The 27,115-nt window shown below is 37.9% G+C and overlaps 3 non-coding genes and 7 pseudogenes across 3 annotated transcripts; all 10 read right to left on the reverse strand.

The window, feature by feature from the left end:
* Positions 1-12,928: 12,928 nt before the first annotated feature.
* Positions 12,929-13,047, reverse strand: LOC114581031. Its single transcript, XR_003702843.1, has one exon. It is a non-coding gene; the product is annotated as a 5S ribosomal RNA (ribosomal RNA).
* A 375-nt stretch (positions 13,048-13,422) lies between these two features.
* LOC114581061 lies at positions 13,423-13,541 on the reverse strand (annotated as a pseudogene).
* A 381-nt stretch (positions 13,542-13,922) lies between these two features.
* Positions 13,923-14,041, reverse strand: LOC114581053 (annotated as a pseudogene).
* Positions 14,042-14,421: 380 nt separating this feature from the next.
* LOC114581035 lies at positions 14,422-14,540 on the reverse strand. Its single transcript, XR_003702846.1, has one exon. It is a non-coding gene; the product is annotated as a 5S ribosomal RNA (ribosomal RNA).
* Positions 14,541-15,424: 884 nt separating this feature from the next.
* On the reverse strand, positions 15,425-15,543 carry LOC114581067 (annotated as a pseudogene).
* A 382-nt stretch (positions 15,544-15,925) lies between these two features.
* On the reverse strand, positions 15,926-16,044 carry LOC114581063 (annotated as a pseudogene).
* Positions 16,045-16,344: 300 nt separating this feature from the next.
* LOC114581039 lies at positions 16,345-16,463 on the reverse strand (annotated as a pseudogene).
* Positions 16,464-17,238: 775 nt separating this feature from the next.
* On the reverse strand, positions 17,239-17,357 carry LOC114581030. The gene has a single exon (XR_003702841.1). It is a non-coding gene; the product is annotated as a 5S ribosomal RNA (ribosomal RNA).
* A 368-nt stretch (positions 17,358-17,725) lies between these two features.
* LOC114581038 lies at positions 17,726-17,844 on the reverse strand (annotated as a pseudogene).
* Positions 17,845-18,223: 379 nt separating this feature from the next.
* LOC114581076 lies at positions 18,224-18,342 on the reverse strand (annotated as a pseudogene).
* Positions 18,343-27,115: the final 8,773 nt, after the last annotated feature.

Raw genomic sequence — 27,115 nt, forward strand, 5'->3', positions numbered from 1 at the left:
TAAAATTTTCTTATTTCGCAGAAATGCAACAACTTTGGCATCAAACTTGTCAACGAAACAACAATGAATTTTAATTGACTATTTCAAAGTTTGAAAATTCTTTACCTAAAGCTCATAATGATGTCACAATTTGAATAATCCTAGTATACATGTCTAAGATTGTCTCATAAGGTTTCATGCTAAAGAGTTCATAGTCATGCATAAAAAATTTAACTTAGATTGCTTGACTTCACTAGTACCTTCATATCTAATGCATAAACTATCCCAGATTTCCTTACCTGTAAACATGTTGAGATTCTCACATAATCTTCAAATTTTAAGCACAAACCAATAATTCATACATTTAGCTTTTAATTCAGCATAAATTTGTTCTACTATACTCCATTCAGAAAATGGGGTCTCAGTTTTGATTCTATCATATATACTATAAGTACAGAATAACCACTTTGAATCATATGCTACATTCGATAATCTATTGATTGCAAGAAAGTAGACATTACAATTTTCCAAAAAATTAAAAGATATATTTTCAAATAAAAGGTGTCCAACATCGAATATCCTTCAAATGTTTTACGGTTTCTTAAATTAGCTATACTCATTTTTTAAAAAATAGTCTAAACTATAATTTTGAAACCAAGCTTTGTACCAGTTGTTGGGACTCGTAAATAGGTTGTTAGAACTATAGTTAATGTTTTTAGGCTAACCAAGAGGGGGGTGTGAATTGGTAATTTAAAAATTATACTTCTACTCTTGGATTTTTAGAAAACCTTTTAATTATTAATGCAAGTTAAATTTAAAGTTTAAAAAATAAACTTTACAACCAGAGTAAATAACTTGCAATTAAATTAAATGCGGATGAAAAATAAAAAGAACACACCATATTATAGTGGTTCGGTCAAACCTTGACCTACGTCCACTCCTCCAGGCACCCTCTGAGTATTGCACTAATACCAAAAAGTGACTCTCCTTTTTCCCCCACAACAAGGCGGAGAAGCCTGTATAAAATCACTTTCACCTTCCCCGTGCGGCAGAGGAGAAGGTCCTTTGACACCAAAGAGATCTTATTCTTCCCAAAACTTCCTTCAAGACAACCCTTGAATCCGATTGTATTTAGGTGCAAGTTCGCTGGAGCAACCGTGTGAATATCCCCTCCACACTCCCTTAAAATCCCCTCAAGGTATTCTCCCTCTCAAACTCCACCCTTCATCTCTCCCTTTGAAGTTCTCTCTTCTAGTTTTCTCCAAAAGAATGAAGACACAATGACTGTCAAAGATACACCTTATCGTCTTTTTACACTCTCCAAGTGTTGGCAGAGAATCGGACCAATAATGTTGAACTTCACTTGAGAGCTTTCAAGGAAATGGCAGAAACTTAAAGAAACAATAGATCTTCACTTAAAAGTAACCATGTGAATCCCTCACAAAAACCCTCACTTGATCTCTCTCACTCTTCACCATATAATCTCTCCCAAACACTCACACTCAATGATTCCTCTCAAAAGAAAACAACTCCAAAGGCATTTGTAATAGTTTCTAGGACTCCTTATAATAGAAAGGACAAGAAAAAAACGTTTAAAAAACTGCTAAATTAAAGTTTTCTACAAGTGGATATCCGTAAGAACCTGAGTTAGTCCCGTACGAACTTTGCAAAAAACTGTTCATGTATGAACATTGTTTGAATCCATATATAAAATAAAAATTCATCTGGTAGGTGATAATATTATATTCATCCTGGATGAAATATGTCTCCTGAGATTTGTATCTAAAGTAAGTCTCCGAAAATCAAACATTACCAGAAACTGTCATAGTTCGCGTTCTCTTCGACTCTTTAATTCAATTAATTAGTCTGGAATGAAATAAGTCCAGAGAAGAATCTCGTCTAGTTTAGCTATGAATACTTCGTTCTCTCAATTATTTATCCAAAAGCAATTCTCCTAGGACGAATACACTCGTCTTGTGATGATCCGGACTTAGAAAAATTTCTTATTTTCTTCATTGTCTTACAGAATAATGATTATTTACTATCTCGTCTACGAACTAAGTTCATCCGTCTGATCAGTACCAATTTGTAAAATCTCTTTGTGTAGTGTGTGTGTGTGTGTTTATGCACTCAATTACAATCACCCTTTATAATGAATAATTAAAGGCTTTAATTTACAAGGATTGATACCTAATTTATTTGAAGTCTTGTAGTTAGAGGTATTTATTTCCTAAATGTTAGTGTTTCGGATCAATGTTTTATGATTTTAATGATAGTAAACATTCCTTATTCTCTACGATTGCCTTATGTTAACAGTTTTAAGTCCACACGATCAGACTGCAATTTGGAACCGACTCAAGATTGTTAGATAGACTTGTTATGTTCAGTTCTAATCTTTCCTTTCTTGAGTCTATTTTATTGGGTTGGTGGACCTTGTATATTTTTAACATAGAAGTTTTCAGGTCCGGGAGATGCGATTGGGGAAGATAGCGCCGGAACAGAGGTCAAGCACCGACAAGAAGCCAAAACGGAAAAAAACATAGTGAGTATACCCATAAGTGGCAACTAGCTCATCAAGAAAACAAACCACAGTTACAAAAATACTCAGGATTACCCAGAATATATGGGAGCGTCAAAGAAGAAAAAAGCCACCCTATAACCCAGTAAAACTAAACTGGACTGTTCAAACACAGCACCCAAGGCTAACTTTGCATAGTTCACCAAATTTCTTAAACTGTCAAATTTAAATGCAGAGGAAAAGGAAACTTGTTCAAGTGAAGTAGGGAAAAATCCTCTTTACATCACAAATGACCTCAATTAGAAGATACTATTGAACATCTCGAGAATTTACTTACATATACTTAATTGGTCGAAACATTAATCATAAGATCAAAATTAATCAAAGCTCAAGAGGAAATTCATCCAACCAAAATACAACCCACAAATCAAATTAGATGTTAACAGCAAAGAAAAGAGTAAGACCTAAAAGCATCCCACCACAAGTAGACAGTGCCAAACAACTAAAGATTAGATTGCATCTATAATGCAACTCAGCCAAACTCTTAATCTAGAATCGATCAAAGCGCTCAACTAAGAGCAGTAGATAAAAAAGCAGATAACCGAGTCAATACGTGCACCGAATAAAGATGCTTACACACCAGTACCAATTTTCAGGTGAGATACCACAGCTAAAAAACACGATCGATGACCTGGCTCTACACAATAGATGAAACTAAAAAGGAGACACTGTTAGGATAGATCTCATGAAAACATCTTGTATAACCAAAATCTCCCGTGTAACAGACTGCATACAATGGAAAAGGATATACCGTATAACTCCGAGCGAAAGACAAGGGGGCACTAGCATAATATGCTCTTTTGTAAATAGCACCGCCACAGTTTGAAACTTAGTTAATGCACTTGTTTGAGCAAAGCTTTGTCATTTTGCATCCAGGAGCACATTTCTTTGGGAGGAGACTGGAAGAGGTAAGAGGAGCGTGCATATGGAATGAGGAATGGGTGAAGGATGAGCGGAAAAGCCCATGAGGACGGGCATAACTCTATGGACTTTCAATTTGACCTGACAGGATTGACAGAACGAAGGCTAACACTAATTATAACTAATAAGTACCGGCAAGTGAGTCAAAGAATGTCGGTATTATGAAATAAAACCCTCAACAAACCCAACCAGAAAATCCCACTCACAACAACGAAACAAACCCAAAAGTATAAGCACGCACCTGCCCACAACAAGTCATAAGGCGTATAGTTTAATACCGAACTAGAAAGAAAACACTGTTATGAGGTTAATCAAGCAAAACAAATGCCGCAGTCGATCAACATAACAAAAACTAAAACGCAAAACAACAAGCGCCACCGTTATCGAAAAGATGCCGCACTGTGGCTATGATAGGTTAACTACAAAGTATTATTCAACAATCCAGCATAACTCTCCTGAAAAAAGAAGAGAAAAAAGTATGTGCAAAGAGAAAAAACACAACGCCAAAATGTAAAGCTATATAACAGATAGCGAAGGAATGCAAACCCACAACCCTTCACGATTTGAAAGAGAAGCAGGGAGGGGACACCAGCATGGGGCAAGATAAGTGAGAGAGTAGGAACGGCAGCACCAGCAGGAGAAGGAGTGGAAAGAAGCCTACAGCAAGAAACGAATATATCAGGCGACAAGATAGAAAAACAAATGCGGGGCGGGAGAAAACATGAGGAAGCACAAACCAAGAAGGGAACACACAAGAGAGGAAAACGAGTCATCCAAGGAACAGAAAGGGAAAAAACGGAAAACTAGAAAGAGACCAAGAGCAAGCACCAAGAATCAAACACCCCATGTTGGATATGGAGAAAAAGAAATAAAAGAACAAGCCTGGACAGGGAGAAAGATCTAAAGACAAAGGGATGATGAAAGGCAATAAGCACTAGAGAAGAGAGGGAAATGAACGCCGACCAGTGAACGAAACGTGGGATGAACCCCGCTAGGGAGAACAAGAGTGCGAAACAAAGACAAAAAATGAGATGCATAGCATTTACTAGCAGATCATTCGTGCTACAACGTGTTGATTGTCCTCGAGACTAACTGGCCAGTCTTACGCAGATACCAAGGCGTTAGTTGCCACAGTTCAAAGACCAAAAAAGAATATCAACGAAGGACACACTCCATACTTACAAACAGTATCAAATCTGTCAGCTGTGTATTAAACATACAAATATACCAAGTGACAATATAAAATACACCGCTACAATATAATTAAACACATAATAAACACGAAACTTTCATTAAATATCCGTAGACTTAAGGTATCAGGTGAAAATGATACAATTAGACTTTTTCACAGAGATGAAAGGCTCATAGTCTAGACAACGAGACTTACCATAATAGGTTCACTCTAACGTTAATTATTTTATTAGAAGAGAAAGAATTGTTCAAGTACAGTGGAATATCTGAAAAATGAGTGGCCATAATGTAAGAATTCTCCTGCAATAGAAAACCCCTTAGTCACACCCCGCAATGTTAATCCAAAGGAATCATATAATAGTAGAGAAAAAATAGAAGAAAAAAGAGAAAGTCGTAAGGCAAGCAAATTTAAATAGGAAAATAATTGAAAAGAAAAAAGAATCTAGTAACACATATGTAACCCTGAGTTTGCCATTGAAAATTCCTTTGTTACGCAATGGCTATACGCATCTAAATACATGTATTACCCTATGAGATGATATGTTATTCTTTGAACTATGTTTGATTATGGAAATATTAATTTTTAAAACCCTATTTTGATATTGAATCCATTGTAGAATATTATGTCGGCCTCTCGAGACCGTACTTTATTCTCAATGCAGTATTCGATTACAAAATAGGAGAAAATCAAAATCTGCGTGGTGTGACACAATTTTTCCCACCATAAACAACATAGAATTTTATTGACTATTTCAAAGTTTGAAAATTCTTTACCTAAAGCTCATAATGATGTCACAATTTGAATAATCCTAGTATACATGTCTAAGATTGTCTCATAAGGTTTCATGCTAAAGAGTTCATAGTCATGCATAAAAAAATTTAACTTAGATTGCTTGACTTCACTAGTACCTTCATATCTAATGCATAAACTATCCCAGATTTCCTTACCTGTAATACATGTTGAGATTCTCACATAATCTTCAAAATTTTAAGCACAGAACCAATAATTCATACATTTAGCTTTTAATTCAGCATAAATTTGTTCTACTATACTCCATTCAGAAAATGGGGTCTCAGTTTTGATTCTATCTATAATACTTGAAGGTACAGAATAACCACTTTGAATCATATGCTACATTCGATAATCTATTGATTGCAAGAAAGTAGACATTCAAATTTTCCAAAAATTAAAAGATATATTTTCAAATAAAGGTGGTCCAACAATCGAATATCCTTCAAATGTTTTACGGTTTCTAAAATTAGCTATACTCATTTTTTAAAAAGTAGTCTAAACTTATAATTTTGAAACAAAGCTTTGATACCAGTTGTTGGGACTCGTAAATAGGTTGTTAGAACTAAGTTAATGTTTTAAGGCTAACCAAGAGGGGGGTGTGAATTGGTAATTTAAAAATTATACTTCTACTCTTGGATTTTTAGAAAACCTTTTAATTATTAATGCAAGTTAAATTTAAAGTTTAAAAATAAACTTTACAACCAGAGTAAATAACTTGCAATTAAATTAAATGCGGATGAAAAATAAGAAAGAACACACCATATTTATAGTGGTTCGGTCAAACCTTGACCTACGTCCACTCCTCGGAGGCACCCTCTGAGTATTGCACTAATACCATAAAGTGACTCTCCTTTTTCCCCCACAACAAGGCGGAGAAGCCTGTATAAAATCACTTTCACCTTCCCCGGTGCGGCAGAGGAGATAGGTCCTTTGACACCAAAGAGATCTTATTCTTCCCAAAACTTCCTTCAAGACAACCCTTGAATCCGATGGTATTTAGGTGCAAGTTCGCTGGAGCAACCGTGTGAATATCCCCTCCACACTCCCTTAAAATCCCCTCCAAGGATATTCTCCCTCTCAAACTCCACCCTTTCATCTCTCCCTTTGAAGTTCTCTCTTCTAGTTTTCTCCAAAAGAATGAAGACACAATGACTGTCAAAGATACACCTTATCGTCTTTTTACACTCTCCAAGTGTTGGTAGAGAATCGGACCAATAATGTTGAACTTCACTTGAGAGCTTTCATAGGAAATGGGCAGAAACTTAAAGGAAACAAATAGATCTTCACTTAAAAGTAACCATGTGAATCCCTCACAAACCCCTCACTTGATCTCTCTCACTCTTCACTCATATAATCTCTCCCAAACACTCACACTCAATGATTCCTCTCAATAGAAAACAACTCCAAAGGCATTTGTAATAGTTTCTAGGACTCCTTATATAGAAAGGACAAGAAAAACCGTTTAAAAAACTGCTAATTTAAAGTTTTCTACACAGTGGATAGTCCCGTAAGAACCTGAGTTAGTCCCGTACGAACTGTGCAAAAACTGTTCCGTATGAACCATTTGTGAATCAATATGAACTAAATTCATCCTGGGATGAAATATGTTCATCCTGGGATGAAATATGTTCATCCTGGGATGAAAGGTTATATCAAAGGTCGGTTCCGAAAACTGCAGAACATTACCAGAAACTGTCATAGTCGGTTCTCTTCGACTTGGGACGAATTCAATTAGTCTGGATGAAATAAGTCCAGAGAGAATCTCGTCTTAGCATGAATATACTTCGTCCTCAATGAGATTTATCCAAAGGGCAATTCGTCCTAGGACGAATACACTTCGTCTTGGATGATCAGGACTTAGAAAAAAATTTTCTTCAGTTCTTGTTCGTTCCATTGCTCTTACGAGGAGATAAATGACCTGATCATCTCGTACGAACTAAGTTCATCCCGTACGATCAGTACAAATTTTGTAAAATCTCTGTAAGTGTGTGTGTGTGTGTGTGTGTTTTTATTCACTCAATTACAATCACTCCCTCTTAATTTAATGAATAATTAAAGGCTTTAATTTACAAAGGATTGCATACTGAATTTGATTTGAAGTCTTTGTAGTTTAGAGTTTGATTTTCCTTAAATGTTAGTGTTTCGGATCAATGGTTTATGATTTTAATGATAGTAAACATTCCTTATTTCTCTACGATTGCCTTATGTGCTAACGTTTTAGGTCCACACGATCAGACTGCAATTTGGAACCAGCTCAAGATTGGGTAGACTTGGTCTGTGTCAGTTTGTAATCTTTTTCCTTTCTTGAGTCTATTGTATTGGGTGTGGGACCTGTTATTTTGTAACATAGAAGTTTTCCTATTGTTCCCTTTAGGATTTCTATTTTTGGTAATATCGGCCGGGATGATATTCATATCATCCTGGACGATATGTCCAAAATTAGAAATCCTAATTAGGGCATTCTCATTAAGGCAACTATCATAAACATATTATCCTGGACGATACCTGTATCGGCCAGGATGATAATCTCAATTAAGAAAGAATCAGCAGCCATAATCATATTTGGTATTCTTTATTTTAGGAAATCGACCAGGACAATATTTCTATCGTTCAGGCCGATCTAACTAAATAATGCATAAATTGATCTAGTAGTATTTGGAAATCATTAATGGCTGATTAATATGATCAGATCGTTCAGGACGATCATAGGATCGGCCTGGATGATATCCTGTAAGATTTACAACGGACAACATCTATCCAGGGCGATGATCAGGACGATTGAAATTGATTTTAAACTAATCGGCCAGGACGAACGTGAGATCGTCTAGGACGATGTAACCAATTTTCTTCTGATCATCCCATATTGTTCCTGGCTGATGAGCTGAATTTGTACTGATCATACAGGAGGATAGACCTATCGTCCTGGACAATAATGTCGGCAACTTGCATTAATGAGCTCTTTTTGAGAGCTTCTATTTAAGCTATTTCAAGGCACTTTTGTAAGTGTCTTTGGCATCCATTGGAGCTTCATTCTTGTGGGGGAGACTTGAAGAGAGAGCTTGAATGGGAATGAGGAATGGGTGAAGTCTGGGCGGGAGAAGATCCTGTGAGCGGGGACTCAAGTGAGTGTGGAGGGGATTCCACACGGTTGCTCCAGCGGGCTTGCATCTTAATACCGTCGGATTCAAGGCTCATCTCCATGGAAGTTCACCAAAGAAGAAAATCTCTTTGGTGTCAAAGGACCCGGCGACTCCGCCGCACCGGGGAAGGTGGAAGGGATTTTGTAAGGGCTTCTACGCCTAGCTGTGGGGGCTAAAAGAAAGACACTATTTAGTGCAATACTTGGAGGGTGCCTCCAAGGCGTGGACTTAGGTCAAGGTTTGACCAAACTACTATAAATCCAATGTGTTCTTTTCTTATTCTCGCTTCCGTATTTATTTTTCTTCTGCACTTTTTTTGTGTTGATTTTGGTTTGAGTTTTGTTTTTAAAGGACTAGTTCTATAGGGCCTAACATCCCTAACAAACTTTCAAGTGGTATCAAAACAAGTTTTCATAAAATAAGTTTTTAAAAGCTTTTGAATTTTCGATCCATGGCTAATCGTAATTTTGTGGAAGGTTATTCGATCACCAGCCTCCTTTATTTGAAAATATGTCATTTGATTTTTGGAAAACTCGCATGTCTATTTTCTTGCAATCGATTAATTTTTGTATGTGGCATATGATTTTAACTGGTTTTTCATCACCATCACGTATTGTTAATGGAGTTAAAATTGACATTCCTTTTAGTCAATGGACTAGAGATGAACGAATAGATGCTCAATTGAATGCAAAATCTTTAAATTACTTTTTCTGTGCTTTAAATTCTGATGATTTTATGTTAGTATTCATGTGCAATACCGGTAAGGAAGTTTTGGATAAATTGCACACCATATACGAAGGCACTAGTGAAATCAAGCAATCCAAGTTGAATTTGTTAATGCATGATTTTGAATTATTTTTCATGAAACCTTTTGAAACGATCTTAGACATGTATACCAGATTCATTCAAATTGTAAACTCATTGCATGATTTAGGAAAAGATTTTTTAAATTTTGAAAAAGTTAACTAAATTCTTTGATGTCTACTGGATAAATTTGATTCTAAAGTTGTTGCTATTTGTGAATCAAAAGTTTTGAATGATTATTCTTTTGATAATTTGATTGGCTAACTCATTGCCTACGAGCAAGGGTTGGGTCAAAGACTTTTGGATGCAGGTGAAACAATAGTTCTAAAAGCTAAAGATACGAAAAGAGGAAGCTTAGTTGGTGACGATAGCAATGACTTGTCAAGCAAATCATAAAGCTCACCAAAGCATAAGCAAAAGTGGAAAAGATAAAAATGGTAAGGATGTTAATATTTCCTCTAACGTTATTTATTTTTGATGTAGGAAACCTGGATATATGAAAAATGAGTGCCATAATTTAAGAATTCTTCCCGCAAAAGAAAAGGGTAAGGCGAAGCTAAATTTAAACTAGGAAAATAATGAAAAGCAAAAAATCTCATGGGCAGATCTGGTCTCTGAAGCATCGGACCAGGAAAGAGATAATGGTTAAATGCCTTATTTGTGTATTTCTTTTTTGTTTTCATTTTTTTTCTTGTTTTTGTTTTCGTTAATTTTTTTCTCTCATCAACAAACACATTCACTTTTCTAAAAATGAAAAATATACTTCCTGATTTTTCTTGAAATCTTTGGTAAGTTATGTTTGACTTCTCTAAAATAGTCAAAGGAAGAAAACTTATTTTTTTTACTCTCAATCTCTGTTTTTTAAAAGAGGTTATCCTACTTTTGATTTAAAATCTTTTTCATCTATTAAATTAGTTTTTTAAACAAAATTTTTTATCTCCCTACATTTTAATTATTCGCATAGGAATCTTTTGCAAGTTTTTTGAATCTAACTCATTATTTTCTTAATCAAGAAATTCGCTTTGTCACTAAGATGGGTTTTCCTTTATTTTTAAGATTTAAGAAAGGAAGCATATTCAAAAAATTGGTCAATAATGCCAAAAATAAAAGATGCGCATAGTCGCCAAATTGAAAATATAGAATACACAAAGTGTATCAAAAGATGCGCAGTGCGCCAACCAATTGTCAAGAGGCATAAAATGAGCCCACAAAGTTAATGCTTACCATTCTTGTACTTCTTAAAAAGCTTAAGAAAACTCTTGATACTTTTGATACTTGAGTTTGAAAATCTTGATTCCTGATTCAAAAATTCGTGCATTGATCTTCTATTAGATAGATTTTATGGAAGGAGTTTTTGAAAAATGATTATTTCTTTCTCTAATTTATTTTATGATTTTGATATTGAATTAAAAAGTTTTTGATCCTTTTTAAAGAACTTGAGTTTGGATTATCGAATTTTGAATTTCTAACCTTTACTGGGCTATGCGTTGTCAATCCAATTCTACTAAAATTTTGATTAAAACCAAGTGGTAACTTTCTCATTTTAAGAATATTTGTTTTTTCACTAGATCAGGGAATGTTTTTGTCTTTTAGTCATTTTCTGTGCCTCCTCTCTTTTTTGATAATATCAAAGGGGGAGAACCTACTTGTATCCTTTGTTTTCTTTTCAAAAAATTTAGAAACAACAAAAATATTTTTTTCTCCCCTATTTTTTTTAAAAGCATTATTCAAGTGAGGGGGAGATTAAGAGAAAATTCAATTTCAAATTGTTTGTCATCATCAAAAAGGGGGAGATTATTGCGGATCAATGGTTTATCATTTTGATAATAATAAACATTCTTTATTTCTCTACGATTGCCTTATGTGCTAACGTTTCAGGTCCACACGATCAGACTGTAATTTGGAACCAGCTTAAAATTGGGTAGACTAGGTTTGTGTAAGTTTGTGATCTTTTTCCTTTCTTGAGTCTATTATATTGGGTGTGGGACCTATTTTTTTTGTAACATAGAAGTTTTCCTATTGTTTCCTTTAGGATTTTTATATTTGGTAATATCGGTCGGGATGATATGTCCAAAATTAGAAACCCTAATTAGGGCATCCTCATTAAGGCAGCCGTCATAAACATATCGGCCTGGACGATATCTATATCGGCCTGGATGATAATCTCAATTCAGAAAGAATCAGCCGCCATAATCAGTTTAGGTATTCTTTATTTTAGGAAATCAGCCAGGACGATATTCCTATCGTCTAGGCCGATCTAACTCAATTATGCCTAAATTGATATGTAGGCTTGGACGATATTCTGGACGATTTATTTCGGACAGCATCTATCCAGAGCGATGAATAGGACGATTGAAATCAGTTTTAAACTAATTGGCCAGGACGATCGTGAGATCGTCCAGGATGATGTAACCAATTTTCTTCTGATCGTCCCATATCATCCCGGGCTGATGAGCTGAATTTGTACTAATCGTACAGGACGATAGTCCTATCGTCCTGGATGATAATGTCAGAAACTTGCATTAATGAGCTCGTTTTGAGAGCTTCAATTTAAGCTTTTTCAAGGTACTTTTGTAAGTGTCTTTGGAAGCCATTGTAGCTTCATTTTTGTGGGGGAGACTTGAAGAGAGAGCTTGAAAGGGAGTGAGGAACGGGTGAAGTCTGGGCGGGAGAAGATCCTGTGAGCGGGGACTCAAGGGAGTGTGGACGGGATTCCACATGGTTGCTCCGGATGGCTTGCATCTTAATACCGTAGGAGTCAAGGCTCATCTCGAGGGATGTTCACCAAAGAAGAAGACCTCTTTGGTGTCAAAGGACCCGGCGACTCCGCCGCACCGGGGAAGGTGGAAGGGATTTTGTAAGTGCTTCTCCGCCTAGCTGTGGGGGATAAAGGAGAGACACTATTTAGTGCAATACTTGGAGGGTGCCTCCAAGGCGTGGAAGTAGGTCAAGGTTTGACCGAACCACCATAAATTCGGTGTGTTCTTTTCTTATTATCGCTTCCGCATTTTTTTCTTCTGCACTTTGTTTGTGGTGATTTTGATTTGAGTTTTGTTTTTAAAGGACTAGTTCTATAGGGCATAACATCCCTAACGAACTTTCAGTTAGTACACACAAGAGCAAAAACAAATCTTCCAAAAGTGTTAGCAGATAACTACACATAAAATAATAATATTTAGAATCATCAAAACTATACAAGTTGTAAGAATATAAAATATGTAAATAGCAACACTCTTAACATGATGTGCCTAGAGCGCATCAGCGCCCCGTCTGGCTTAAAAAGAGCTTTCCAGAAAGGGGTTATAGTGCCAAATCGGAGTCTTGGGTGAAACGTTATTGCAATCCTCGCACTGTTGGGTCCTAGGACCCGCCCGTCTCTTTTACGGGTCCCACAATGTGGATTTCTTTGCCCGATGCGATGCAAGCCAACACTGCCAATGGCTTCTATGCTATGGCGAAGAGCTGCAAAGAGAGAGAGAGAGAGAGAGAGAGAGAGAGAGAGAGAGTATGTTGGTTAAAAAAGGGGTGCAACACGAGGACTTCCCAAGAGGTTACCCATCCCAGTACTACTCTCTCCCAAACACGCTTAACTATGGAGTTCTGATGGGATACGGTGCACTGGTGCTGGTATGGTCGCACCCGTAACATTATGTTCTCAAATAATACTTCAGAAGACTCCGATGAAATGGTCATTTTGGGGCCTCTTCATTCTTGTGGGACGAAGGTGATAGAAAATGCATTTTTGACTACTCGAGCATGGCCGATTGGCTTGAGGCACATTGGCGACCCGTCCGACTCAGAAAGAGCTTTTTGGAATGGGGTCATTATGCCGAATCGGAGTCCTGGGCAAAAAGTTAATGCCATTCCCACACGGTTGTGTCCTGAGACCCGCCCGTCGCCTTCACGGGTCCCATGATGCAGATTTCTTTGCTTGATGCGAGGCGAGCCAACACTTCAAGTGGTTCGTAGACTGTGGCTAAGAGCTGTAAAAAAAAAAGAGAAGGTTGATTTAAAAAGGCGTGCAACATGAGCACTTTCCAAGAGGACACTCATCCCAGTACTACTCTCACCCAAGCATGCCTAACTACGAAGTTCTGATGGGATCCGGTGCACTGGTGCTTGTATGGTCGCACCCATAATATTATGTTCTCAAATAATACTTAAGTAGACTCCGATGAAATGGTGATTTTGGGGCCTCTTCATTCCGGGGGGCTGAAGGTGATTTAAATGCATTTTTTGACTGTGCAAGCCCGGCCGATGGGCCTAAGCCACATCGGTGCCACGTCCGGCTCATGGAGACCTTTCTGTAATGGGGTCATATTGCCAAATCAGAGTCCTGTCTAAAAAGTTATTGCCATTCCCATACGATCGGGTCCTAAGACCCGCCCCTCGCCTTCATGGGTCCCACGATGTGGATTTCTTTGCCAGATGCAAGGCGAGCCAACACTGCCAGTGCATCGTAAGCTGTGGCGAAGAGCTGCAAAAAAAAAAAAGAGAGAGTAGGTTGGTTGAAAAAGGGGTACAACACTGGGACTTCTCAGGAGGTCACCCATCCCAGCACTACTCTCGCCCAAGCACGCTTAACTGCAGAGTACTGACGGGATCCGGTTCAATTGTGCGGATATGGACGCACTCATGATATTATGTTCTCAAATAATACTTAAGTAGACTCTAATGAAATGGTGATTTTGGGGCCTCTTCATTCCGGCGGGTCGAAGGTGATCGAAAATGCATTTTTTGACTGTGCGGGCCCGACCGATGGGCCTGAGACACATCGACAATCATCTGCGTCGGAAAGAAGTTTACGGAATTGGGTCATAGTGCCGAATCGGAGTCCTGGGCAAAACGTTTTTGCCATACCCGTGCGGTCGGGTCCTAGGACCCGCCCGTCGCCTTCAAGGGTTTCATGATGTAGATTTCTTAGCCTGATGCGAGGCGAGCCAACATTGCCAGTGGTTCGTAGGCTGTGGCGAAGAGCTGAAAAAAAAAAAAAAGAGAGAATGTTGGTTGAAAAAGGGGTGTAACACGTGGACTTCCCATGAGGTCACCCATCCCAGTACTACTCTCGCCCAAGCATGCTTAACTGCGGAGTTTTGTTGTGATCCGGTTCACTGGTGCTGGTATGGTCGCACCCATAAAATTATATTCTCAAATAATACTTAAGTAAACTCCGATGAAATGGTGATTTTGGGGCCTCTTCATTCCAATGTGCCAAAGGTGATCGAAAATACATTTTTTGTTTGTGCTAGCCTAGTCGATGTGCCTGAGGAGAACCGACGCCCTGTCGGACTCGGAATGAGCTTTCCAGAATGGGGTCATAGTGCCAAATCGGAGTCCTGGGAAAAACATTATTGCCATTCCTGCACGGTCGGGTCCTAGGACCCGCCCGTCGCATTCACTGGACCCACAATGCGAATTTCTTCGCCCGATGTGAGGCGAGCCAACACAACCAGTGGTTCGTAGGCTGTGGGGAAGAGCTGCAAAAAAAAAAAAAGAGAATAGGTTTGTTGAAAAAGGGGTGCAAAACCAGGACTTGCCAGGAGGTCACCAATAAAAGTACTACTCTCGCACAAGCACGCTTAACTGCGGAGTTATTTTTAGATCTGATGCACTGGTACTGATATGGTGACAGACATGATATTATGTTCTCAAATAATATTTAAGTAGACTCCAATGAAATGGTGATTTTGGGGCCTCTTCATTCCGGTGGGCCGAAGGTGGTTGAAAAATGCATTTTTTGACTGCGCGAGCCCGGCTGATGGGCCTGAGGCACATCGGCGTCCCGTCCGGCTTAGTAAGAGCTTTCCAGAATGGGGTCATAGTACCAAATTGGAGTCCTGGGTAATAGGTTATTGACATTCCCACGCGGTCTGTTCTAAGGACCCGCCCGTTGCCTTCAGGGGTCCCATGATAATGATTTCTTAGCCTGATGCGAGGCGAGCCAACACTGCCAGTGGTTTGTAAGCTGTAGCGAAGAGCTGCAAAAAAAAAAAAAGAGAGAGTAGGTTGGTTGAAAAATGGTTGCAATACGAGGACGTTCCAGGAGGTCACCCATCCCAATACTTCTCTCGACCAAGCACGCTAAACTGCGGACTTCTGATGGGATCCAGTGCACTGGTTCTAGTATGGTTGCACCCGTAATAATATGTTATCAAATAATACTTAAGAAGACTCCGATGAAATGGTGATTCTGGGGCTTCTACAATCTGGCAGGACGAAGGTAATCAAAAAATGCATTTTTTGACAGATCGAGCCTAATCGATGGGCATAAGGCGCATCGACTCCATGTTCGGATCGAAAGAGCTTTACGGGATGGGGTCATAGTGCCGAATCAGACTCTTGTGCAAAAAGTTATTTCCATTCCCACGCGATCAGGTCCTATGACACGCTCGTCACCTTCGTGGGTCCCACGATGTGGATTTCTTTGCCCAATGCGAGGCGAGCTAACACTACCAGTCATTCGTAAGCTGTGGCAAATAGCTGCAAAAAAAAAAAAAAGAAAGAAGGTTGGTTGAAAAAGGGGTGCAACACGCGAACTTCCTAGGAGGTCACCCATCCAAGTACTACACTCGCCCAAGCATGCTTAATTGCAGAGTTCTAACAGGAATAGATGCACTGGTGCTGGTATGGTCGCACCCATAATATTATGTTCTCAAATAATACTTAAGTAGACTCCGATGAAATGGTGATTTTGGGACCTCTTCATTCCGGCAGGCCGAATGTGATCAAAAATGCATTTTTTGACTGTGTGAGCCTGGACGATGAGCCTAAGGCGCATAGGCTACCCGTCCGTCTTGGAAAGAGCTTTCCGTAATGGGGTCAAAATGCCGATTCATAGTCATGTGGGAAAAGTTATTTCCATTCCTGTGTAGTGGGGTCCTATGACCCGCACGTCTCCTTCACGGGTTCCACAATGCGGATTTCTTCACCCTATGTGAGGGGTGCAACAAGAGGACATCCGAGGAGGTTACCCATCCCAGTACTACTCTCGCCCAAGTACGCTTAACTATGGAGTTCTGATGGGATCCGATGCACTAATGCTGGTATGGTCGCACCCGTAATATTATGTTCTCAAATAATACTTAAGTAGCCTCCGATGAAAAGGTGATTTTGGGGCGTCTTCATTCCGGCAGGCTGAATGTGATCAAAAATGCATTTTTTTGATTGTGTGAGCCCGGTCGATGGGCCAGAGGCGCTTTGATGCCCTGTCCGGCTCGAAAAGATCATTCCGGAATGGTTTCATAGAGCCGAATCAGAGTCCTGTGCAAAAAGTTTTTTCCATTCCTGTGCAGTCAGATCCTTGGACTCTCCTGTCGCCTTCATGGTTCCCACGATGCGAATTCCTTCGCTAGATGCGAGGTGAGCCAACATTGCCAGTGGTTCATAGGCTGTGGCAAAGAGCTACAAAAAAAAAGAGAGTAGGTTGGTCGAAAAAGAGGTGCAATATGAGGAATTCCCAAAAAGGACACCAATCCCAGTACTACTCTCGGCCAAACACGCTTAACTCCAGAGTTCTAATGGGATCCAATACACTGGTTCTAGTGTGGTCGCAGCTGTGATATTATGTTTTCAAATAATACTTAAGTAGATTCCGATTAAATGGTGATTTTGGGGCCTCTTCATTCCGGCGAGCTGAAGGTGATCGAAAATGCAATTTTTGATTGTGTGAGCCCGACTGATGGCCTGAGGCACATCATTGATCGTCTTGCTTGGAAATAGCTTTCCAGAATGCAGTCAGAGTGCCGATGCGAGGCGTGCTAACACTGCCAGTGGTTCGCAGACTGTAGCGAAGAGCTGCAAAAAAAAAAAAAGAGAGTAGGTTGGTTGAAAAAGGGGTGCAAGACGAGGACTTCCCAGGAGGTCACCCATCCCAGTACTACTCTCGCCCAAGCACACTTAACTACGGAGTTCTGATGGGATCCAGTGTACTGGTGCTGGTGTGATCATACCCATAATTTTTTGTTCTCAAATAATACTTAAGTAGACTCCGATGAAATGGTTGGGGCCTCTTCATTCCAGCGGGCCAAAGGTGATCAAAAATGTATTTTTTGACTGCGCGAGATCGGCCGATGGGCCTAAGGTGCATCGACTCCTCGTCCGGCTCGGAAAGAGCTTTTCGGAATGGGTTCATAGTGTCAAATCGGAGTCCTGGGCAAAAAGTTATTGCCATTCCCACGCGGTCAGGTCCTAGGATCCGCCCGTCACTTTCACGGTTCCTACGATACGGATTTCTTTGCCCGATGCGAGGCGAGCCAACACTGCAGTGGTTTGTAGGCTATGGCGAAGATCTGAAAAAAAAAGAATAGGTTAGTTGGAAAAGGGGTACAACACGAGGACTTCCCAGGAGGTCACCCATCCCAGTACTACTCTCACCCAAACACGCATAACTGCGGAGTGCTAATGGGATCCAGTGCATTGGTGCTGGTGTGGTCACACACGTAATATTTTGTTCTCAAATAATAGTTAATTAGACTCCGATGAAATGGTTATTTTGGGGCCTCTTCATTCTGGGAGGCCGAAGGTGATTGAAAATGTATTTTTTGACTGCGCGACCTCGGTTGATGGGCCTGAGGTGCATCGACTCCCTGTCCGGCTCGGAAAGAGCTTTCCAGAATGGAGTTAGAGTGCCGAATCAAAGTCTTGAGCAAAATGTTATTGCCATTCCAACGCGGTTGGGTCCTAGGACCCGCCTGTCGCCTTCATGGGTCCTATGATGTCAATTTATTTGCCCGATGCGAGGCGAGCCAACGCTGCCAGTGGTTCGTAGGCTGTGGCGAAGAGCTGCAAAAAAAAAAAGAGAGTAGGTTGTTTGAAAATGTGGTGCAATACGAGGACTTCCTAGGAGGTCAACCATCCCAGTACTACTTTCGCCCAAGGATGCTTAACTACGAAGTTCTAATCGGATCCGATGCACTGGTGCTGCTATTGTCACACCAGTAATATTATATTCTCAAATAATACTTAAGTAGACTCCGATGAATTGGTAATTTTGGGGACTCTTCATTCCGGTGGGCCGAAGGTGATCAAAAATGCTTTTTTTGACTGCGCGAGCCTGGCTGATGATCTTAAGGCACATCGATGTCCTGTCCGGCTCGAAAAGTGTTTTCCAAAATGGGTTTATAGTGCCAAATCGGAGTTCTTGGCTAAACGTTATTCCCATTCCCGTACGATCGGGTCCTAGGACCGGCCCGTCGCCTTCACAGAAGATTCAAAGTCCGATTTGTGCGCCTTCAGTGCCACTGTTTTCTCCTTCTTCTTCTCACCTGCATCAAATTTCTTTGATTCACCCCTAGCTTGTAAGCAATTAGTGAGCCAAGTAAGTTATCAATTGAATAGATGTTTAAATCCTTAGATTCAGTTATAGCAGTGATTTTAGCATAAAATGAAGAAGGCAAGCATCGCAAAATTTTGTTCACTTTTTCATAGTTTGAAAGTTCTCTTCCTAAGGCATGCAAATAAGTTATGATTTGAGTAAATCTTGTATACATATCAGAAATTGATTCATGAGGTTTCATTCGAAAAATTTCGTAATCATGCAAGAGAATATTCAAACGGGATTGTTTAACTTTATTAGTGCCTTCATAAGTGATACACAATTTATCTCAATTTTCTTTACTAGTTTTGCAAGTGGAAACATGCATGTAGTCTTCTGATTTTAAAGTACAAAAAAAACAATTCAGACATTTTGCATTTCTTTGAGCCAAATCCCTATCATCTAAAGTCCATTTAGTAAAAATAAGTGGAACATTAATGCCATTAAGTTTACCAGTTGGAGTGTGTAACCATCCTTAACAAGCATCCACATGCGATAGTCCGTTGATTGTAAAAATGTAGGCATGCTAGTTTTCCAAAAATCAAATGGGATATTGTCAAACAAAGGTGGTCGGGTAATAGAATACCCTTCCGGTGTATTACGATTCCCAAAGTTAGCCACGGATCAAAATTAAAAAAATTTTCAAACCCAGTTTTTTTGAATCCCGCTCTGATACCAGTTGAAAGTTTGTTAGGGATGTTAAGCCCTATAGAACTGGCCCAAGCTAACCAAGAGGGGGGGGGGGGGTGAATTGGTATTTTAAAAACATTTAAACAAAAGCACAATGAAATCTCATAAACCAAAATCACACCACAAGAAAAATAAGTGCAGAAATTATAATACGGAAGCAAGAAATAAGAACACAGAATTTTATAGTGGTTCGATCAAGTTGACCTACGTCCACTCCCCGGAGGCGCCCTCTGAGTATTACACTATAATTGTGACTCTCCTTTAGGCCCCACAGCTAGGCGGAGAAGCCCTTGCACGGAAATCCTTTTTGTCACCCCGGTAAGGCAGAGAACCTAACTCCTTTTGCTTTCTCCTAAAGCTGGCAGAGAACCATGATCAGTTGCTGAATCCTTACCTCTACGGACCCATCTACAGATGAGAAACTCTAAACGAAGAAGAAACAGAGCGATCCTTGAAGCAACCCTTATGAATCCTCTCACAAGCTCCCCCTCACAAGATCCTCTCTCTCTCTCTCTCTCTCTCTCTCTCTCTCTCCCTCCCTCCCTTTCTCTCTCCTCAAGGTCTTCTCAGGTCAAGGTAGTAGTAAAAGATCTTAAAAAAATATTTGATCAATTTCCTTTAGAAAGAAGAGCTCAAAATAGCTCATTAATTATAAATTGCCGACTTTATCTTCCAGGACGATCTGAATATTGTTCTGGCCGATTAGTACAAAGTTCTGAAGATCAGCCAGCACACTGCTCTGAAATTGAGCTAGATGATGGTAAAATTGGTCTGCTAGTCCAGGATGATCTCACGATTGTCCTGGACGATCAGTTCAAATAAGCACAATATCGTTCGGTGCATCGCTCTGGATTGGTGTTGTCCGATCTATATCGGCCAGTGCATCGCCCTGAATTCGTGCTGGACGATATTTATCGTCCAGGAGCCACTTAAGGATTTTAGAGTGGATCATCCTGGCCGATCTTTCTATCGTCCAGGATGATATGATCGTATCAATAATCCTTAATTAACTCCTTGATTGTCTGATCAATTAAGGCATAATTGTGAATATCATCCAGCCGATACAAAGATCATCCTAATTAATTACCAAAAATACAGTATACCTTAATTGTTTAAGTCGAAAATTTCATTCTGTTTTGAGCCCATCGTTCTAGAGGATACAAGTATCGTCCAAGCCGATACACTAATGACGACTGCCTTAATTAAGAACCCCTGTTTAAGACTTTCTATTTTAAGCCCGATCGTCTAGGACGGTGTAAATATCGTCCTGGTCGATATGAGTAAAAATAGAAATTCTAAGTCTCTCAAGTGTATATGTGTAGGGTTACTTAACATCAAAAACTTCAAAGATTACAATGGACTCATGAAAAAAAAAAGAAAATTACTGGCTGACTCAACCCTAATCTACCCATTCTTGAGCTGGCTCCCCTTTTCCGTCCAATCATTGATTCCTAAAAAGTCAGTAGTAAAAGGCAGTCCAAGACAAGTAAGAGTGTTTTCCAATCATCAAAACATAGTCCATGAATCAGAATTTGTAACATGTTATATTGCATATGATTCAAAGTTCTTTAACCATTCCTTGATTCGTAGGATAGAGCCATCTTAAATCCTGTATTCATCAGAAATTGTTATGTTTAGGATTGTTAGCTAGCAGCCCACCTAGGCAGATGGAAAGTCTAGATTATATACACATTTATCCCTGCACTTTCCTCAATCTAATCAACTTTAAACCCCCAAATCCATTGTTAAAGTCTATAATATAAAGCCTGATAATGAAATTTAAATTAGCACAAATATTTAGTTAAATTTGTATATAAATTTTGAAATTAATTAGTCTTTATTTAAATCAAGAGTATTATCTTAGGCGATATAATTAACTATAGGTGCTTGCCCTTATAGGGAGTCTAGATCCCAGAATAATCTAGTTTTCTTTCTAAGGTAGGGAAAGATCTGTGAAAGTAAACTTTGCTTTATCTATGTTTTTAAATTTATTTTCATAATCGAAGGATAGGTGGGTAGATGATTTTCTCTTACGAACGAATCAACTATCCTCTATACTTGGTTATGAAAATAAATCTATAATTTATTCTTTTAATAAGAATGATAGGAGAATGTGTTTATCATCCTTTGGGATGATTCATATATTCCCTATGCTATATCTAATTATGAAAATAAATTATAGCTTTCTCTTTTAAATCGATAGAAGGGCATTAGTCTACCATTTGGGGTGGTATAATATCTAACTATATGGATTTAATCAAAAGAAAATAATTAAATAAAAATAAAGAAAATCACGTGGAAACTAAAAGCATTTAAAAATAGAAAAAGAAAATCTCACAAGGAATTATCAAGGCTTCTCCGCCTTGCTATGGGGGCAACAGGAGAGTCACTTTGGTAATAGTGCAATACTTGAAGAGGGAGTCTTTAAGGAGTGGATGTAGTTCGTGTTTAACGGAACAACTATAAATCTTTATGTCATTTTATTTTCAACATTTATTTTTTGCAATTTATTTACTGTGGTTGAAAAGCTTATTTTAATCTAAAATCAAATTGCTGTAAAATTTAAATCAGTTTTTTCTATTAAAAATTTAATAGCTTTTTTAATTTACCAATTCACCCAACCCCAACACCCCCCCCCCCCTAGCTATAATTAAATAAATTTAATTATGATTAAATGTTTTGTAATAATACTAAATTATTATTAATTAAAACTAAATATAATATAAAAAAAATGAATGAGAGAGAACCTCTCCTGTGCCACGATTTGCATGGCACGAGCCAACACTATAACCTCGCCGACAACTAAGGTATAACCTCCTGAACATTTAGAAAACCTATTTTTGCACTTCCAACCTAGGCGAATAATAACAATGCACACTTTTCTTAGGACAGTGGGAGGATGTTTACCATGATGCCTGTGGCAAGGCATGTAATCTCCAAAAAGTCCTATTTTCGGTGTTCGTGGCGCGCCAAGGGACCCCCTATACACGCTTTTCTTAGCATGGTGGGAGGGAACTTGGTGCGTTGTTTATAACAAAGTGGGTAATCCCTGTGCGTACTTTTTTTAACACGGCGGGCCAAAAATAGAAGTACCCGAATGCAGGGGAATTATTTTTTCCAAGCAGGTGTTTTTGGAAGACCCATGCATGGATTTCTTGACATAGTGGATGATAAAGTTTATGGAAACAGTGTCCCACGACACCAACTGTGCATGTCTTTCTTGACGTGGTGGGCAGGCTATGACTCTTGGCTTTTTCCCTAAATGGAGGAGATGCTAGAAGGCTGGCAGATTTTTTGGTTAACAGGAGACTTGAACTTGGACTTGGAAATGAACTTGACTTTATTTTAACATTGAATTTTGAACATCAATGAATATAACTTGAACAACTAATAAGAACTTACAAACTTAAACCAAACACAAACTTAAACCAAACAAAGTAACAAGAAGACTTGAACACTTATAGAAGACCTAGAATTGAATCAAGCGACGATGATCTGAATTAGAACTTAAACTTGATTTGAATATCAAGTTAGCATAACTTGAACAGAAAATTAAATTTAATTAAATGAGGTTAAAAGGAACCGAAACTTGGACTCAAGCTTGGACTTGGATTTGAATGTGACAAAGTACATGAGCACCAAACTTGCAAATGAGTTTGCACATTAAACTCAAACTGAATTCAAACTTAACTTGAACGAAATTGAAGTTGAACTCAATTGAACTACAAGAATCTTGAATTTCTAAAGACTTCAAAAGACTTATGAATTCAAACTTGAGTAAACAATATTATAGAAAACTAAACTCATGATTGCATTATAAATATAAAAGTGCCCACCAATAATTTTGATCATCTAAATAAGAATCAATGAGCCAAAACTCACCTAGAGCCTGGTTTGAACACTAATTAATAATGGTTTTGATAATTTGAACACAAGAAAAGACTTGCAAATTGACTACAAGGGATTGTATCTGAACTCAAACTAAAAATAACTAAGTGCAGTGGACGTGAACTAAATCTGGGTCAAATAACAAATGACTTGAACTTGAATGCAAACAAAACAAAAGAGGAGCTGAACTTAAAGGATCTACAGGAGACTCGTGAAGGATGATATCTAAACTTGATCAACATGCAAACAAGGACTAAGTAAAATAAACAGCAACATGCTTATGATTACAAACACAATCTTTGAATGAAAGTTGAGGAATAACAACCTTAATTGGAATGCAAATAAAGGATGATATTAAACTTATCATACATGTTGAAACCCATACAAATGAAGAGGTATGATTTGGAGACACATGATGCATCTAAATGGCTTCTCAAGTCTGAGACAATATCTAAGAAACTCTAACTTATGCCAAGTGACATCTAGAAGGAGAAGAAACAGAATAAAATAGACAGGGGAATGTGTTTGACCCTCTGGTTCTCAAAAGCATAGGGAGTAGAATCTTACTAATAATTCTGAGGGATTATGTTGCGTTGATGATTGCAAAAGTGATTAATAAGAAGAAAGATATATTAATATCAATAGGCATAGAGGATGATGATTATGTGCAGTTCTTCAATAACCATGCATTTGTTAAAAAGAGGAACCATGATGAGCACCAATACAAGTTAAGGCTCATTGCTAAATATATTGTAAAGAATCTTTCACAATCTCCATTAACGATAAAAGTTATAGAATTCTTGAGGCTATTCAACACTTGCTTATTAAAACTAGTAATTTGAAAGTTCCCAAAAAGATTAGAAAGTTTAAAAATTCACTTACACTATGCTCGATCTAAAAAGGAGAAGATCAAATATAATTGGTATAATCACTTAGTCATTCAAAACATCAAGAAGCCCAGACCTATTGTTCACATATATTGAGGATTTCAAGATTATAATTAAAATGATTAATACAATTCGAATATGGTTAACGCCCTCTAGTTGTGATTGAAAATAATTCAACTTCAAGATGACATGTTAATTCTCCCTAGCTTATTAAGAAGCAATAACTTCTGAAATGTCATGAATATGACGGTTATTCTTTGAACACATATGAGGGAACCATAAAAACACTATGAATAAAATTCAGTAGAAAAAGTATTTCTGGAACATGTCAATTTATTGGAAATTCTTTAGTGTCTTTGTCCAGTAGAAAATAAAATTCAGTAGCCCAATCTACTGCAGAAGCTGAATACATTGCATTAGGAAGTTGAGTGGCCTAAGTACTTTGGTTAAAATAATAGTTGATTGATTTAGGATTAACTATAGGCACTATTCCAATTTATTATGATAACACTAGTGCTATTTGCATTTCAAAAAAATCCTATCCAACATTCAAGAACCAAACATATAGACATAAGGCATCATTTCATAAGGGATCATGTATCCAAAGGAGAAATTGAACTCACACATGTTTCTACTAAAAATCAACTTGCAGATATTTTTACAAAACCTTTAGCCTTTGATACTTTCATTGCATTAAGAACAAGGCTTGATGTAATTGATTTGAATGCTTAGATAAAAATATTTTTGCAACAATGATGTTTGTTTTATAATTCATTTTTTTGTGTGTTTTTATGTGTTTGTGTTATTTTCTTTATGGAGTCTGAAATTTTTCGTTGTTCATGTGTGTTTTATGTTTTAGTTTTGATTGAGTATAAAAATTTGAAAATTTTGAGTGTACATCGCCCGGGACGAAATTTATTCGTACAGGACGATTTTGTGTAGTGTGTCAAACAATCGGATTTGGAACCATTTCATGTAGTTTTTTAGTTTTTAAATAACACTTCATCTGTACGATCGTCACAATCGTCCGGGACAAAATGGTTTTCAAATGGTGAAATGAATGGGTAAAATGGTTAAATGAATAAGGTGGTTTTAAATATTAATTTTGTACGTAGGAACCTTTAGTTCGTACCGGACGAACATGTGTTGGTTAGATGTAAGGGACGGTTTTAACTGCCTTTAAAATGATCAAAAGTGTTGATCGTCCCGGGACGAACACATGTTCATCTGTACGATCGGTGGTCAAAAGTCTGTACGAAAGGACGTATCAAAAGTTGTGTTGATTACGAAAAGCTGTTTTATTTTGGACGGATTGGATCATCTGTACGAAAATTTTTCGTACAAGATGAACGATAATTTTGTATGGGACAAACCCTTTTTGTCTGGTACGAACCTATCATTTTCTTTAAATAAGAGGGCTTTCTAACTCAACAAACACACTCTAAAACATCACTTTCAATCCCTTTCATACTCTAGATCTTTTCTAATGGCTAGTTCAAGCAAGAGGCAGAAGATCGTTGCTAGGAAACCATATAGGAATCCTTCTGAGAATTTTCTTTCAAAGGAAAACGAGGAGTCTTTTCCTAGGTTTGCCTCTAGAAAGATAACTCCATCTAGAGTCCTTCTTCAGGAACAAATCACTTTCCAGGTTATGAACCTTTTTGCCTCAACTCAATTTGGTTTCATCCTTACCCTTATCCACTTCTATAATAAAGAGACTTTTCACTATTTTCTAACCAACATGACTTTCAACTCTGACCACTCCACAGTCCATTCCTTTTTCTTTAAGAAAAATGTAGAAATCACAAAACATGACTTAGGAGCCTTTTTGAACTTAAGGATGGAAGGGGCTAGAGTACACACTTTAGTCAACAGCACTGATAAATGGTCTGAAATCAATAGAGGCATTAGAGGAAATAATGTTAATGACCATGTGGCTAGGGTATCCGGACTTGTTAAAAATGCACGTATCATCCAGCATGTCCTTAGAACGTCAATCATTCCTAAGGCTGTGTTTTGATTGAAAAATATATTTAAGTATATATAGTTTTGAAAAATATTTAATTTTCTTTGGGAATATTTAATTTTAAATTTTGAAATAGAACACGTCGTTATAAATAATATATCGCCTCAAAAGATGAACGTATCGTTCCCTAACGGGTTCAAATTTCAAAATTATTAATGTATCCGAATTATCATAGTCAAACTCAAAGGGAGAATTACATTTGACCTTGGACGGTCAAAATGGACTTTAACCAATTATTTGATTATTCTAATTCGGATAAAAGATCATTAATTTCATAATCAAAACCACGATAATAATTGATATATCTCTCCGAAGAAAGAAGATATCAATTATTATGGATCGTTCAAAAATGACGATAATGATCATCGGGTTTGATTTTAAGAACATCTTAAAAATTCAATTATTTAATTTTAATGACAATTTAATTAATCAAATATGCTTTGAGATGGTGCTACATTGGAGTATAACTAATTATTTATTGATTTTTAAGTGTTTTATAAATATCATTGATGAAACATAAAAATAAAGTTTCAAATTCATTATCAGAGTAGTTCTATCACGTTCCCTGGGCTAAAGAATCTAAAGAATCTTGCCCCTTAGCACCTATTATGCTGCTTATAATAGAAATCTATTAGGCATAGATCTTATTCGAAATAATACTCACAGGTCATATTCCCAAATGCGGCACTTGCAAATAAAGACACTGAAGAAATAATACGGCATCTTATCGCGCAAAACTCAATTTACGAATAAATTAATCATAAATATATCAAATTTAATGGTCTGTAGGCAAGGGTGCCTCTTAATTACTTACAGATACAGAAATTTGCCACGGAAAGTAAAGTGGCCCTGGGCACCACTGACAACAACACCGGATTTCTAATCCTAAATCAAATTGACTGGGG

Source organism: Dendrobium catenatum, unplaced genomic scaffold, assembly GCF_001605985.2.
Source record: "Dendrobium catenatum unplaced genomic scaffold, ASM160598v2 fragScaff_scaffold_133, whole genome shotgun sequence".
In the NCBI taxonomy this organism is placed as follows: Eukaryota; Viridiplantae; Streptophyta; class Magnoliopsida; order Asparagales; family Orchidaceae; genus Dendrobium; species Dendrobium catenatum.